The sequence below is a fragment of the Gopherus evgoodei genome, chromosome 7 (genome assembly GCF_007399415.2).
Source record: "Gopherus evgoodei ecotype Sinaloan lineage chromosome 7, rGopEvg1_v1.p, whole genome shotgun sequence".
Taxonomy (NCBI): Eukaryota; Metazoa; Chordata; order Testudines; family Testudinidae; genus Gopherus; species Gopherus evgoodei.
The window spans coordinates 104345945-104363524 of NC_044328.1; the positions used below are offsets into that span (position 1 = coordinate 104345945).

General features: G+C 38.3%; 1 protein-coding gene across 5 annotated transcripts in view; it reads right to left on the minus strand.

Annotated features, from left to right (window-relative positions):
* Positions 1 to 3492: 3492 nt before the first annotated feature.
* Positions 3493 to 17580, minus strand: part of ERC2 (ELKS/RAB6-interacting/CAST family member 2) — an 840807-nt gene continuing 826719 nt past the window's right edge. For all 5 annotated transcript variants that reach the window (XM_030570319.1, XM_030570317.1, XM_030570316.1 and 2 more), the window contains one exon: positions 3493 to 6343. The gene's annotated coding sequence lies outside the window, so the exon portion shown is untranslated. The remainder of the gene's footprint in view (positions 6344 to 17580) is intronic.

The window sequence follows — 17580 nt, forward strand, 5'->3', positions numbered from 1 at the left end:
CTTCCATATGAAGTCCTAATGTGGTGGTTTCATTTTCTAACCAAAGAGTTCAACATTTGGGATACTCAGTCTGTCTCAATTCCATATGGGCCAAATTCTGACTAATGTGGGGGAAATCGTATTGCCCCTACCCCTATTCCTCTAAACATATATGAGCCAAACGCACTAGCAGGGCCTGAAGACAGAGGGAGTCTTTCTATTGACAACAGTGTGCTCTGGATTAGGCCCCTAATGCGTACGATTAACAACAGTCCTGTACACAGCTCCTGGCTTCACATATTCTATTTGAGCCAAGAGTAGGCCTAAAATATGGGAGCAGGATGTGGGGGTGTGCGCAGAGGCTATGCAAAAGGCTTGGTTCAGACAGGTATTGTTTATACAGGTATAATACTTCTAATAACCAGGTGCCTTGTGCCATGCATCAACTTTGTCACTTTTCAGTGGGGTCATAATAAGGACCTTTTTTCATACCAGATACAGATTTGTTCAGTGCTTTTATGGCCTATGGTTTTGCTTGCACCTAGACAGAAATTTAGCCACCTGTGTTAAAAATACACAAATTCCCCTTATAAAAATTTAATTAAATGTAAACTCCATAAATAAACTACATATGGGGAGCCAAATCTTCAGACGTCAGCACCTAAGTTAGAGCTAGTGATTCTTCCTTCATGTGCTTGCACCATCAATTTGGTGTCTGAAATGGAAAAACACCTAAGTTCCCATAGCAAGTATTTCAGTGGACGAGTGCAGAATTGAACTCAGAGTATTCTTCTACAATCTCAATCTTTTACTGTGTGTACATGTGTGTGTGTGTGCGTATATGTGCACATGTGGATTAATCCATTTAAGTAGCATCATTTATAAAAAATAAGAGTTATTAAAAAAGACAAACTAGCAAACATATGTCCCCTGTAAAGTAGGTGATGACAGTATGATGTGCAATAGTTTTATTGCCATATATTTGGCAAGACTTGGATAACTATATTTAGCCAAAATATATATAAATAAAAATCTGCTAGTACTCCACACTATCACATATTCTCTATGTATGTGTATACATATACACTATATCATATGTATATTTCCTCTCATCATATATAGAGCAAACAAACCCTTACTTGAATTCTGGTTAATCACAGTTCAGCAGTAATGTCCCTCAGGTTGTACAGCCTTTTTAAAACTGGACAGGTAATCGTGAACTGTCATCTAGCATCACTTCATTGCTTTCTGGGGCCATCTAGTTTCTCTTCACTGCCTTCCACAGCTCTCTTAGCTGGCTGGTCCACCTGGAGTTTGCTGGCTGCTCTTCGCTGAGCTCTGGGATGGTTGACCCAGAGCAGTTTACAGCTGCCAGAACATCTGGAGTCCACTGGCTTCTCTTGGTTAGGGACCTAGAGCACACAATCTTTTTACAGCTGTGCAGCTGGCTTCCCCCTTCATCTGAAACTGTGTTTATCCAAACTCAGACTTTGCCAGAGACCTTCAGATACATGGGTTATACTGTGCATGTATGTATGCTCTTCTGTATTGCAAAACCTAGTGTACATTTCAATCATTATATACACTGACTTTATGCTGCATTTATAGATGTCACTAACTCTCCCTCATACGAGTAACAATCTTGTGCTGCAGTAGCTAATGTAGGCCAACGAGGAAAGGCAAAGAGAGTATAAAAACAAACAAAAACAACAAGTCCTGATTCTACAATTGGATCCATGTGGGTGGACATCTGTCTCTGTGGAGCTTCATTGTAGCATCAGGGCCTATTTGGAATAAACAAAATACATGGTGGTGTGGCAGGCTACATCTAGTGGAGGGAGGGGTTTGCCCATTGTTTGAGAAGCCCTGCAAAACTCACTCATTGCTCTGCTGCATGTGTAAAATGAGGTCACTCCAAGCTCCTCACAGTAAAATGCAGACAATACCCTAGATCATCAAACATCCTTTCTTATCTCTGGTCCGCGTTCTGCCCTGAGATGCGTGCAGGGCCCCCGCTAATTTCAATGGGAGCGGCACATGTGCTTTAGAGGGCAGAACTGGCTTTATTTACAGAGTGTGGGAAAGCAGCAGTATAATCTCATGGATCAGCAATTAAAGTTTTACTTTTTTGGAGTAGAGAGGTGGACCCCAAAATCTGAAACTAACGGAAACAAATTCATGTAATTACAAAGCCTCATGTTTCATACCTCCTGAGAGGTCTTAATGCCAGCCAGGATGCACTTTACATAGCCCACCAGGTTTCTTTCAGGGCCAAATCCTGCTCTCAGAGCATAGCACAAGCAACCAGATATGAACTGGAATTTCTACAGTCGATCAATTGGCTTCCCCCAGGCTACAGAGTAGCATTGAGCCCCTCTGTACTATTACTCATCCTCAGAGCTGCAGCACTTCTCTGTCTTTGAGCCACTGGGCAGAAACACAGATCTGTCACCTCTTTCTGCACAGACAAGCCATAAATCACCTGATTCTGCTGTGTCCAAGATGGGAAAGAGGAAGGACCTGCCCCTAAAAGCGAGTAGTGATCTACTATGAAAGCAGGATTAAGAATGAACATTTATATGTTGCTGGCTGAATTCTAATACACCATATGTGTTGTCCGAATAAAGAGCCAAGCAATCATGAATGATTACAGTTGGTTCAGAAAGAAAATGTTATGAGCAATCAATACTCAATTTATAGTGTTCCAACTCCAGGACAGATAGGCATAAGTAAAATATATAATAAATGTGCATTTAGATGTAGTTAATAGTGCAACTTAATATATCCCATATAAGTACAGTATTATATAGCCTTATATTGCTCTTACCATGAGGAATAATTTATAGGTAAAGAAACAGAGCTTAAAACTAAGAGACTGTTTTTAAATAACCTACCTGAAATGCATACTTACTTACCTTTTATTCTCCTGCTATGCGTCACTGAGTTGGTCCAGGGAGTTCGATGAGGTCAGAAATTCCTGTGCAACAAAAGTTCCTTTTCTAAAAAAATGAACATAATGGAAAAGGCGAACCACTTACCAGGCAGCTGAAAAAGGAGCTGACTGTGTAGAGAATTTCACACCTAATGGCTTTTGGTTAGTAAAGCATATAAACAAAATGTAATTTTCTATGCAATTATAAAGGGTCACACAAAATATTATGTTTTAGAAAACCATGCAAAGAGTATATTGCTCACTACATCCTTAAATCTGAAAATACTTCCTAGCATGAGTAACTTTACTTACCTTACATAAGTAAAGTTACTCTGGTGCGTAAGTATTTGTGGGATTGGGGCCTAAGAGACAGTTTCCTTCTTGAAACAGTTTGTGTAACAGTAACAAGAGGAAGATAAATTACTTTGAATGGCAGCAATTAGAGAAAAGAAGAGTGTGATGAATTTACCATGTGGAAAACATCTTATATTTGTTTATAGTCATTAAACTTAGCTTTAATGACACTATACTGATTTCAGAAAGAAACAGTTTATTTGATGAATAGAAACAAGCTGATCAACAGTAAGTACTTCCCATACACATGATAATAATGTTATGTTCTCTAAATACCTTGATACTTCACACTTTTACTAGACATTAAATTACAATGACTGTCTAATACATGCCCACTGGTAATTTCTAAGGATGCCTTAGTTTCATATCAATGTCCTTAACCACATATCAATATCACAATCCAGAACATGCCACTCACTTGAGGAAATTATTACATGAAGCACTATCAAATGAGGGGTTAAGGTAAATAGAGAATACTGACCCATTGTTGCAGAACATCACATTCAAACATCACTCTACACAAAAAAAAGAAAAAACAACCCTCCCCCCACACACATTGCAGATATAGTTTGTGCCAACACATCTGAGGTCTTTTCATAAACACTGTTGAAAAAGGAAATTTAAACCCACTTTCAAATGAAAGTCAATGTGCAGTTACGTGCATACTAGATACACAAAATTCATTAAATACAAAATTCATACTGTACATTTAAATGAAAGAAAGAATGTGCAGTACAAGCCTGATTCCACACTAAAATAATAATTATTTATCTTAAATGTTAGCCAAAAGTTGGTTTAATTTCTTACATTTAGAAGGAGGGGAGGAACTACCAAACATTGCTGAAATAAAATATTTTCCCAACATCACAGTGTTTATTGTAAACCCCGAGAGTCTATTTCAGTATATGAAAAGATTTTTCTCCAAACATCATAGATATCACATGAAATGAAAAAAACGAAATGTTAGACAATTTTTTTTCTTTAGGGGCTAACTCATAACCCCTGATAAAAGTTTAGATTAATACTCTTACAATACGAATGGAGCAAAAAGTGCTCCTAAAATAATGTCTGTGACAAAATTGGCACATACATATAAATATCTAACTATACAGTTTTGTTTTTATGACCCTATTTTCACCTAATGTATTTCCTACTTCAAGTATTCAGTTGCAGAGTTAAGGTAAAGACCTGATTGTAAGAGACACAGACAGTTGCCCCTTACTATGACAACAAGTTCACCACAAGAAACAAGTTCTGTTGTCTGAGTTTGCAAGTGCAACATTTGTCATATGTGCTAAATAAATTCCCAAGAGCTTTGCTGTTTTGAAAACAAAGATCTAAAATTCCATTGATAGTTAAAGGACAAACTTTTTAAACATGAATGAATTTGGATCACCTATGCTATACTAATTCTATACATTTTATTCTATTTACTGAGATGAAATATCAAGAAGGATTCCTGCTTGACTTAGTTGCTCTTTATTTGCACCAAAAATGATGGTACAATAAAATACGGTTTTCTACACAGCAATCATTTTAAAGGGGTTAATATAGGTATGGCTCACATAGGATGTTACTTTAGGGATAATTGCACCAATGATTTCAAAAAATAATATTTTTCTAAATTCAGTGCAAGACTTTCAGAATAACCATTTTAGAATACTTTTTTTTTTACAGCAGCAAAGAAAAATCACTAAGAAGGCCACTCATGCTTAAATTTATTGTTTGTCCTTTAATAATGCAAATATTCAATTGCCACTCACATCAGTAGAGAAGTACTTCTTCCACTGACAAAAAGAGAGATGCATCAGTAAAACAGCTGAACATTTGCACGTTTGCCAGACTGGCTGAAAATGGTTATGAAGTTGTAAGGATCCTCTCTTTGAGGAAGTGGTAGAAATTTAACTCTCATTTGTGTCTCATCACTACATTAGAATGATTTCAGATTTTTTCTTTTTCCTGGCATGTGCTTTAAATTATTCATCTTTATGTGAAATTCGTTGTTGATACAGACAGCTTTTATTTTCTCCTCATTCATTAATATTTTCTTGTTTAACATTGAAAATTCATTGGGATCCATGATGGAGGCTGTTTGTTCACTACAGACAACAGTGACAAATGGTCCATCATTTATAGGAGGCCTAATGCATATACTGTATTCACAGCATTCTTATCTTGATATATTTATGAGTCCCAGCTTTTATTAATACATACCTGTATGCATTCGGATGTTAAAAGGTTGATCCACTCCTGTATACGTGTGCATGTATACACATATGTACATATACATACCTCAAGCTTTTACCATCCGCTAATATATATATTTGGTATGTAAATTATTGATGATCAATTTAGATGTCCCATGCATTGTCAGAGACACACACCATATTTTCATAAGGCTAATCCTTGCCAACAGCAAGTAGTACCAAAAATTGATTTCATTTCCAACCTGGCCCAGAGCTTAATACTCGTCACGTTATCAAAATGTGATTATTTGAGTAACAGTAGATATAAGAAAACAGAGGAGGGTAAAGGCTTAGTTTTTACTTTTCTGAAAAGCCCACTTCTAACTGGGGGTAAGATTAATGCAGACTCCATTATATAATAGTGTACTAATACCTCTTTGACAATCTCGTCCACTTTAGAAGTGTTACTGTAGAATACGCTAGGCAGAATCAGCAGATGAAGATACTGCACCTAACACAACCTGAAATATACATTAAAAATCAATACCAATTTATCAAAATTGGTTAAAAGAATTCATTTAACTGAACGTCATTAAATAATAATATTCTGAACACAAGACCCATTAAAGGCGGAAATGAAGTTTTTGTAATTTCTGATTGAGTCCCCTTCATTATTTTCCAGAGCATCTGACTTCATAATGACTACAAGAAATAATGGAGTAGACACCAATTCATGCAGCATTTCATCTGGTAACAACCTCAGCATTCATCTTCTGTTTCTATGATCTGCTCCAGGATGTCATGGTTATGTTTGGAGATCGACTGCAATAGATTATCAGCTTAATTCTGCAGTGCTGCATTTTTCCTCCTCTTTCTCCAGCTCCTCTGACAACTGTAACAACACAATAAACCATTCCAATTATTAAAATGCTTGACAGGTACAAATAGTGCCAGTTCTTACCCAATCAAAGCTCTTATGGAAGTAAGAAGAAATTTTGCCTATGTAGGGGAAGAGTCAGAACTTAAAGATTTCCAGATTTGAACCTATTATATTTATAGAGTGCCAGTCATCCTAGTACCTAGGCCCATGTTTATTTCTTCTACAGTTTACTTGTACAGCAAGCTCTAAAAGAATAGGGCTGCTTTTAAATTCCAATGATGTTAGATACCACTAGATATTGTGATTTTTTTCCATGTTAAACATATTTGCGTGTCTTACGCAAATAGACAGGATCTTAGGAGTGGAAATGCTGCAGTTGCTGACAAACCTAAAGGTCTTTATTTTGAAAGAAGGCATCTCCTTTCATTTGTCTGCAAGTAAAAAAGCAATTACTATCTGAAATAAGAGCCTGCTGCTGCTGCCCCCTCCCAAGAGGTGCTGAGGGCTCTTAATTTCCAATTAATTCCATGGCAGGTGAGAGTATTCAGTACCTCTCAGGACCTTCCAGGATTGAAAGTACTGAAAACAACAAAACATTTTACTAGTATATTTTAAGGTAAGTCCATTTCAAATTTCTAGAAAGTAGATTGAGGTATTTTAGAAATGCAAATCTCCGATTTATAAAAGGTTAAAATATACAAATGTTCACGATGACTATTTTTGTCTGTAGCCACTTACGCACAAGCATTGTATTTACTAGTATGAGCAGTGTTATTGAAGTCAATGGGATTTCTCAAAATAGTAAGCACTATGGGCCAGAGTCACAATCCTAGGAAGTTAGTGGAAAGACTCCTACTGCCTTCAATGGGCTTTGGACCAGGCACAAAATCTGGTAGTAAGTATACTCAGGGTCAGACCCAACTCGCTATAATGGCAACAGAACTCAAGTAACAATAAAATGCCTAACAGCCTTGAATATAGTGCAGTCAAACAGTCTTATTCAATACATGTATATGTCAGATGGGGGGTGGGCGGATTAAACACTTCCCTTGCAATACATGTGCACATTAGTTTATTGAGTGTGTGAATAAAAAAGGACAAATGCATTTATCTGCTAGGATTCTCAGTTGTTGGTCTCACATTCATGTAACTGACAAGTTTCCAAAATGTTTGTTTAAAAATGGCATAAAATATATTATTGCATTAAACAAATCATCTTTGTGCTCTTGGTACTGTTAAAAGACTATGATGAAGTTATTTTGTAAATAGAATTATTTGGCTAAAATGGCTTTTTATTTTTAAAAGATAACACTTTCTCAGTGTGGTTATTCTGAAAGTGCAGCTCCACACTGTTTAAGAATTTGAAATCTGTATTTACAGGTACAAGTCTGTGTGGTGGCTGCATAGATTTATAGTCAGATGAACTATCAATCTTCCTACAAGAACTTGTTGCAATTCTTTTGCTTAAACACTTATGACCTGGTCCAAAATCCATCTAAGTCAGAGGAAAGATTCCCATTGACTTAGATGGGCTTTGGATCAGGCCATTGAATAGGACAAAAATGACTTCTGCAGAGCTGGAAAGCAAGGGAGTTCCTAAAGTAGATCATGTTACTACTTCTGGCACATAAAATCTTTGCAAACTTTTTATGAAAACTGTAAGTCAGAGCACGTGATACATTTTGTGAACTGTGCATAGTTTCCATTCTTTTGGGTACTGAGGATTTTTTAATCATCCAAAGAGATATATAGATACAGGAAAAACCCATGGAAATTAATGAGAAGTGTACATTCCTGCAAGTATTAGAACAAAAAATGTCTACACCATTTTTTTAACAGGTTGGGAAACGAATAAAACCATCAGAATGATTGTTTTATCACAATCTTCTATATATCTTGATATTTTACAAGCTAAAGCACCTTTGTAATTAACACTCATTTATGCTGTTAAAAGTAAAGAACTCAGATCAAACAATGCTAGTCTGAGGAAGAGCAATAACATGCAAAATACAATCTCTCTGAAGTCCATTTTCCTACTTTTCATTTAGGGTTTGATGTACAATAAGAGAACTCCTGGATAAAACTCCACCCACTTAATCAACCAATCCATTCTTCAGGAAATTATATTATTGGAAGTATATGAAAAACCTGTTCACCACAAGTGGGAAATGCACACTATTTTTCAAATAAATCAAATATGTATATATAAAAGGATGTTGCTGTCAAACAGCTACAAAGTCTGAGTAAATATAATATATATTTCTGTTTCTTCAGTGCAGTACACAGCCTTAGTCACTCAAAAAAATACAAATCCAAGAATTGGCTAGATATATTGGACCCAATATTCAGAAGCGCTGAGCACCCACAACTCCAAGTGATGTCAATGGAAGCTACAGGTGCTCAGCACCTCTGAATGTCAATTAGATATCACTGAATGAAAATTACACAGGGATCTGAAGATATAAAAAGTGTGATTGCTCATAATGTATTTTCAGATTATTTCTCTTTTGGATAAAGACACCTGCCTGATTACTAGTTTCTGCCTCCAGTCCTTTCCTTTCAGTGGTTATTTGCAGAAACAAGCTGGGGGAGAGAGAGGGCAAACACAAAGGGGTTAAAGGGGAAACTGTTTAATAACGGTAGTAAAATGCTGGCTATTTTTGACATCTGGGTTAATGTCCATTATGTTCCATATGCTTTCCAAATGTTTGCAACAAGCACCCACATACAAAACCAGATACTCATTCACATAGCCTTAAATTGCCCTCTTCTAACCTATTACACATTGTACCAGCATAAAAGGCCAACAACTGATATGGTCATTAGTGTGTGTGAGAGAGAGAGAGAAAATAGCCAGTTACTGTTAGGAAATTGGTATCTAACCAAATGTTGGTACTACAAAGCTATCATTAATGAAAAGCCAGTAGGGCCATTTCTGCTCCTTAACAATCTATTAGAAGACATCTGCATTATGACTTATCTTTAAAAGTGTTGTCAGAATGAATTTCTTTTATTCCTAGTGAAGATTTATTTATTATGATCAAAGTACTAACAAATTATGTTAAATAATTTAATTTGCTTGGTCTAAACAACTAGCCAAAACAGTAATAATTCAAAAATAGGATTAGAGACCATTGATACTAGCAGTTTTAAAACTGTGCTATGGAATGCCACATTATAATCTGAATGCAATTGCAATCCAAATGCATTCTTAAGTATTTGTGGTCAACCCTAATTATGAAATATTGAGATGCGTTATGAAAAGTGGCACGGAATTCTCTTCCTGATTCTGCCACTGACTCTGTCTGACCTTGGGGCTTTCTAGGCTTTCTATGCCTTAAATCAGAAGGTAAATAACACAGAACTACCTCACAAGGAGTTGTAAGGCTTAATATCTGAAATGTGCTTCGAGATTCTTGGATGGGTGTTAAATATTATTATTTTTCAGTCTCTGTATTTGATTAAAACTATACACCATAAAAAAGATTACTTTCATATATTGAATTACAAGTAAAAAGGGAGCATGTGGTTTGTTCAGATACTTGTAACTGTCAGTATTAGCATGTATTACAGAATAGGTGATTCCCAAAGTCTTCAGTGACAAGTACCATGTAGGCATAACAGAAAGACTGCAGTTGGATTCAGCTGCTGGATTCAGCTAAGAATCTGTTCATGACTTCAGTGCAATCTTGCAGCTTAGATCAATGAGAATCTTGTGGACTGTTTTTCCCCTTCCACTCAAGTGCAGATGCAAACATGCTCAAAATTTAGAAACTTGAAATTCAACACTAGGGACAACACTGAGTGCTTTTTAAATGCAAATCTAATAAAAATGTGTTCCACTATAATTTTTGTTATATTAATACATTATTGAACACAATAGGCAACCTACAATTTGAACTCCTCTGTCAATGCAACCTGAGGACTTGTATTGTTCATGTAACTTTTTGACTGCCAAATTCTTGGGAGGGGACAGATCCACAAAGAAGATTTTGAATGAATAAAGATCTGCCTGTTTCGAAATGAGTATAGCATTCTGTCAAACACTGCTATATGGATTTAAAAGTCTCTAGCAAAGAGGGCCAAACCCAGAGAAATAATTAAAATATAAATTTTTATCCAACCTGAAATAGAAAACTTGCAATACTGAGATGCCAAAGACACCTAAGACACTTGCTGAGTTAAATGAAAAGGTAAAATCTAGTTTGAATTTATAGCATTCCTTCAGTGTCCCTCTAGGAGTTTGGCTTTATGCCAGCGTTCCTTGTTAAAAATTTGTTAAACGTGTTTGGCATTAATGCAAACACAAAGTACTCATTTGTTACAAATTCTATTGGAATGCATTCATTTAAGGCAATGAAGTAGTTACCAGAAAAGAAAAAATGTTCATTAAGTACATTTTAAAAATACAATGATGTATGCAGTGCATAACTATGGCGCCCCAGCGGCTATATAAATATCTGACAGAATAACCACAAGTTGTGTTTGGTTTGAAATTGGACTCTTTTAAACACAACTGATAGAACAAAAACAGGTTTTGTTTGTTGTCAAAACTCATGTTAGTTTTTCTTGTTTAGAACTAGTTACAATAACCAAAGTTTTGGCATACAATTTCTTACATTTCAAATCAATAAAACATACAGGTTAAAATAATGCAGAAGGAAGTCTCTCGCATCAAATTGTAAACTGAGCACTGCATATTCTATCCAGAAAACACTGAATCCAGAAAACAAAACACTCTGCTTTTAGGAGAGCAAATTTTAGTCATTCTTAAAAATTCCACTTAGAGGAAATCACACCTGTTAGTTTTGCAATTGTCTGTCAACATTTGGGTACATGTAGGCAAAAAGTCACTGCTTAATCATAGTACAGCAAGAATAAAACAAACATCCCAAACCCTGTTTAAACAATTTAAATCTTAATAACTTATCCTCTTCTTCACGGTAACATGAAATATTCCTGAATAATGATAATTTCTTAGAAGAGACCATTTAGAAGTTTGTTTCCTAGGCGTTAGAGGACTATCATTAAATTGTTAAAACAGAATAATTCTTCCTCTTACTATACATTGCTTTACAGATTTTCACAGTACATCTTAAAATATTAAAAATATGAGATTAAACTATCCTTTTTTGAAGATTCCAAATAAAAGTAGATAGAGTGAAGTAAGACAATGCAGGTATAATTATTTTGTGACTCACAATAATCATCTATAAAACAAATATTTTAAAGAAAGGACTTTATTGATTTTCTGGAAGGGTAATTCAAAAATGATCACATTTTGTTATTTATGTTTTAAATTCTTTACACAATAAAGTTAATCTGCACACAAAGATCTAGAGGTGGTTGAATTCCTGCATGGATATGATGAATTTTCCAGATTTCTATAATGCCAGCATTGTCAAACTACCCTAATAGCTTTCTTTGACAGAGTTGTGGATGGAGAGAAGTGGTAGGTGTGGCATATCTTGACTTTAGTAAGGCTTTTGATACTGACCTTCTCACAAACAAACTAGGGACATACAACCTAGATGGAGCTACTATAAAGTGGTTGCATAACTGGTTGGAAAACAGTTTTGAGAAAATAGTTCTCAGTGGTTAACAGTCAAGCTTGAAGAGCATATCAAGTGAGGTCCTGCAGGGACCAGTTGTGCTCAATATCTTCATCAATGATTTAGATAATGGCATAGAGAGTACACTTAGAAAGTTTGTGGACAATACCAAGCTGGGTGGGGTTGCAAGTGCTTTGGTAGATAGGATTAAAATTTAAAATGATCTGCACAAACTGGAGAAATGGTCTGAAGTAAATATGATGAAATTCAATAAGGACAAATGCACAGTGCTCCACTTAGGAAGGAACAATCAGTTGCACACATACAAAATGGGAAATGACTGCCTAGGAAGGAGTACTGCAGAAAGGGATCTGGGCGTCATAGTGGATCACAAGCTAAATATGAGTCAAATATGTTTAGTTTGGAGAAGAGAAGACTAAGGGGAGACATAACTGTTTTCAAGTACATAAAAGGTTGTTACAAGGAGGATGGAGAAAAATTGTTCTCTTTAACCTCTGAGGGTAGGACAAGAGGCAATAGTCTTAAACTGCAGCAAGGGTGGTTTAGGTTGGACAATAAGAAAAACTCCCTGTCAAGGTAGTTAAGCACTGGAATAAATTGCCTAGGGAGGTTGCAGAATCTCCGTCATTGGAGATTTTTAAGAGAAGTTTAGACAAACACCTGTCATGGATGGTCTAGATAATACTTAGTCCTGCCTTGATGCAGGGGACTAGACTAGAATTTCTCTTGAGGTCCCTGCCAATTTTAAAATTCTATTCTATAAATTGCTAATCTGAGTTACGAATAACAGCAGATACTATAGGAATGAATAAAATCAAATTGTGCCAAATCATCTGGGCAATGACAGTCCTTGAAAACTACTGTACCATTATATGATAGAACTAGATGAAGTTTGTGAGCCTTGAGACTATTTAGACAAGGATGCTTTCTCTACTAGGAATGTTTATAAATCAAAGTTAGGACATCAAAGTTTCTTGATAGATTTTTTTAATAGATATTTTTTTATAAAAACAAGTCTAGTGCAAAAACAATGCTAATCAGAACTATGCCAAAATTTAAAACATATTCTTCAGTGTGCAATTTCTACACTGAAATAAAAAGGAGATCACAGAAGCTCCATTAAGAATCACTTCAAAATATTGTTCTCACAGGGCCTGAATCAAAGCCTAGTGAAGTCAGTGCACAAACTGCCTTTGATGTCAATGGGCTTTGGATCAGGATCAGAGAGGGCAGAAAGGAGCAGTCACTAGGGCACAAAGCTATTTGTTAGGATGCTAATGTTTCCCCCACGGTGCAGAGTTTGAAACAGGACATTTGCTAATATTTTAAATGAGCAGAAATATTGAATCATGAAGTGGCTCAAACAACAAAAGTTCCCAACATGATCCTAAAAACTGGCATTAGTAGAGATCACCTAATGAAATTGGAAGAAGCCTTTTTCATCCTTGCTGATGTGGAATGCCATTTATTCTCCTGCTAGGGACTAATTAGGGGCCTTGTCTGAAGATCAAGGTTTTGCAGTCTCTGCTTCTTAATAACATGGTCTGCCTGTCCGCCACCTGGGACAAGGCAAGGTACTCTCTTTTACTCCAAACAGCAGGCACTGCCTTAGGCCTGTGCAGGCAGGAAACTGTTCCGGCACTTTCAGTAATTTAACCACTTCCCTATTGGCCTCCTATAACCGTACTCAAAGTCCCGAATAAGCAGTGACCCGTCCACCAGGAGTGCACCTATTTAATATAAATTACTATGTGATTGGATATCAGATAGTAAGGGAAAACTTTATTATTATGATAATAAATGATATCAGAACTGTACGATCTGTTTATTTATAGATGAAGCGGAGGACACAAATCAACAAACCATTTGTTTTGTTTCAGAGTTAGAGACAATTCAAACTTTCGGTGGCTGACAAATGAAGTGGTTAAATAAAAGCTGTGTCAAGCCCCCAATCTAATAAGTCATCTTAATAGGAAGTTGTGATGCCCTGCTTGCCCTGGCTTGTCTGCTCTACTGAAAGATCTCCTGCTGGGACCTTTGTGGCATTACACGAGGTAGAGAGGCTGCTGCAATATATGAGCCTTGATTCTGTACAGCCAAAACAGCAGGAGAACTAAGCTGCAAAGAATTAAACATATAACAACTCTACAGCACAGACAGTGATTGAGGTTGGCCCTTTTGCTGTTGACACATTCTGGCCCCTGTAGGTTGTGGTCACTAAGCCCATTAGAGTTGCAGTGTGGCAACAGTTAGTTCAGCAAGTTCAATGTGTTTCTGTTTTATTTCTAAACGCAGGGCGAAAGCTCGCAGTGATAGCAGAAGGAAGTAAGGCAACAGAACCATGCTATAAACACAGTCATCATTGTCAGGGATGTGAAACTTGTTTTCAAAAACTGTTTATTTTTGGCAGATGGAGCTTGGATGGATTTTTGCATTTTGTTAACTTTATTTTAATTTCAACTTACTGCATGCTTAAAAAAAAAAAAGCCCAGAGTGATGTTGTTTCCTTTTAAAAGAGAAAATTGTCACTAGTTAGAGTGATCTCTTTGTTACTAGGAATTCATGGAAAAAATGAAAACAGATGGCATGAACCCACTAAAATCTCATTTGAGGTCAATCCCATTCGTTGGCACTCACTATAATTAAATCCATGCTCCTCAGAAGTTTGGTAAAAAGATATGCAAAATACCTCTCATTCAGAGAAAAACCCAGAGAATGTGAAATGAGCTCTAAATGCTGAATGCACTTAAACAAATGAGATATCTATATGATCAAGACAGATTTAGGGAAAGATTTAAAAGAAAAAAAATCCTAGGCAAGTAATTTAAGCTAAGCGGTATGTATAACATACTCATTTTAAAATGATGATTCCTCCCTCCACAGGATTAGGCTTTTCTGTGCACTCTGGGATTGGTGAAAGGTTGCCAGTTAGGGTGACCGTGCGTTCCTGAATACTGGGAGCGTTCTCAAAAATGACTGTTTGATCCCAGTTTTTCTAAACTCCTGCAGGCTTGTCACCTGAAGGAGCCATTGGTCAGCGCAGATGGTGCAAATGACAGCTGGCTGAGTGCATGTGTCCCTCAAAGACTTCCTTGCCCTCTAAACCTGTTGTAAATAGCCAGCCTGCTTTCGCCCCTACCGCAAGGCCTCTTGGAGACTGTCGACCCCCACTGCATGAGTCCTTGAGCCAAACACTCCCCATAGTTAGACTTAAATCCACAGGGCAGCGGGGAAGGAGGAGGAGAAGGGAGTTTCTTGGCTGAGCAGGAGTAGGCAATTTCTCTTGGTCTATGCATATTTCCCTGACACCCTCATCCCATCCCTGGACAGGTGAGGTGACAGGCTTTTCAGTTTAAAATATGGTCACTTAACTGCCAATACATCATTTAGCTGCTGGTGAATATGCAACCCCATGCCAGCTACCTTTTTCAGACAGACACAAAGCTGCTGGCAAAAGCAAAGCACATTATTTGTCAGCCATCACTGAAGAAGGAATAGCTTTCCCTCCCATCCCCCATTTTGTGTTCTTAGTAGTTGGCCTGATCTGGTTTAGGCAGTAGCTATGGAAATCCATTGGTTGATGGTCTCTGGAATCTCCAGTTTTGTGGGATTTACCTTTTCTGTCATGCCTAGATTTGCTGAGAGCAAGTTAGGGATTAGAAGGGAATACTACCATGTATATTGGCCTGGCACTGAGAAGTTTGTTTTAATTTCCCCCTGTCAGCTGATAGTTAACCGTGAAAACTGTCTGGAGTTGTGTTTAGCTAACTCAGGTTACTGTTTCATTGTGCCTTGCTCCTGGAAGCATATTAGTCACTATATTTTTGTTGTGCTTGAGTGCCTTTTGCTAGTGGTTGACACGGGTGGCAAGTTTGTAGAAATTTTGGTGGTGCCCAGAACCCACCCCCCAACTCCGCACCCACCTGCCTCAGGCTCTGGACGGGGTTTCGGGGGGGAGGACTGGGGTACAGGTCCTGGGCTGCGGATTAGGGTGCAGGAGGGGTGCAGGCTTTGGGATGGAGTTTGGGTGCTGGGTGCAGACTCCGGGCTGGGGCGGGGGGTGGGTGTGCAGGAGGGGATGAGAGGTGCAGGCTTTGGGATGGAGTTTGGGTGCAGGCTCTGGACTGGGGGTGAGGGTGTAGGAAGGGGGAGGTGGTGCACGCTCTGGGAGGAAGTTTGGGGATAGGAGGGAGTGCAGGGGTGAAGATTGGGGGGCTGAGGATGAGGGTTTCATGATGTGGGGGGGCTCAGGGCTAGGGAAGAGGGTTGGGTTGTGGGGTGAGGGCTGTGGGACTGAGGATGAGGGGTTCATGCTACAGAGGGGGGCTCAGAGCTGGGGAAGAGGATCAGGGTGCAGGGGAATGAGGGCTGGGGCTGAGGGGTTCATGCTGCGGGGGGGTCAAGGCTGGGGCAGAAGATTAGGGTGTGGAAGGATGAGGGCTGTGGCCAGGTTTGAGGAGTTCACGCTGCAGGGGGCTCAGAGCTGGGGCAGAGGATCAGAGTGCAGAGGGATGAGGACTGGGGCTGAGGATGAGGGGTTCATGCTGCGGGGGGCGGTCAGGGCTGGGGCAGAGGATTAGGGCTATGGCTGGGGATGAGGGGTTTGGAGCTTTGGAAGGGCTCAGGGCTAGGGCAGAAGGGCAGGGTAAGGGCAGCCTGCCCTGCCATTAGTAGATGGCAGGCACTAGGACCCTGGGGCAGCAGACAGCAGTTCTGCCGGCAGCACGAGGGACGCAGCGGGGGGCACACACAGGGGATGGTGGCAGGCGGAGGCTAGGACCCGCTCCAGGCAGAGACGCGGCAGCGCGGGGGGAGATCCGTAGGGCCGGGGCCCTATCCAGACAGGGCCGGAGGAGAGACCCAGCTCCAAATATTGCTGGAGCAGGGCACCCGGCCCTGAATATTCCTGGTGCCTGGGCACCGCAAATGTATATACCCAATGTAGACCCTGCTGGCATGCTCTGAAAGGTAACTAGTTCACATTAAGATACAGGGCCACGTTAATGCAAAATAGATACCTTTTAAAACACACCAGTAAGGTCTGTATAGAGCAATTAGAGAGCATCATATTAGTGCACTTTACAAATCACACCCCTCACAGTTTGCCACTCAGTGTAGACAAGACCTTGTTGGTTTTTTTTGTGATTTAAACAAATTATTAGCACACTGTTTTACTAGTGCATTGTGTCAGCTATTAATCATGTACTGCTTAAAGGGAAGTTATTAGAATCTGAAACCACCACCTGATTGTTGTAGTGTGTTGCAATTAGGGCTGTCTCGTGATTTAAAAAAATGGCAACTAATTGCATGATAAAAAAAATTGTGATTAATTGCACTGTTAAACAATAATAGAATACCATTTAAATATTTTAGATGTTTTCTACATTTTCCAATATAATGATTTCAACTACACAGAATACAAAGTGTACAGTGCTCACTTAATATTTATTTTTGATTACAAGTATTTGCACTGTAAAAAAAAGAAATTGTATTTTTCAATTCACCTAATAACAGTACTGTAGTGCAATCTCTATCATGAAAGTTGAACTTACAAATGTAGAATTATATACAAAAAAACTTGCATTAAAAAATAAAACAAAGTAAAATTTTAGAGCCTGCAAGTCACTCAGTCCTACTGCTTGTTCAGCCAATTGCTCAAACGAACAAGTTTGTTTA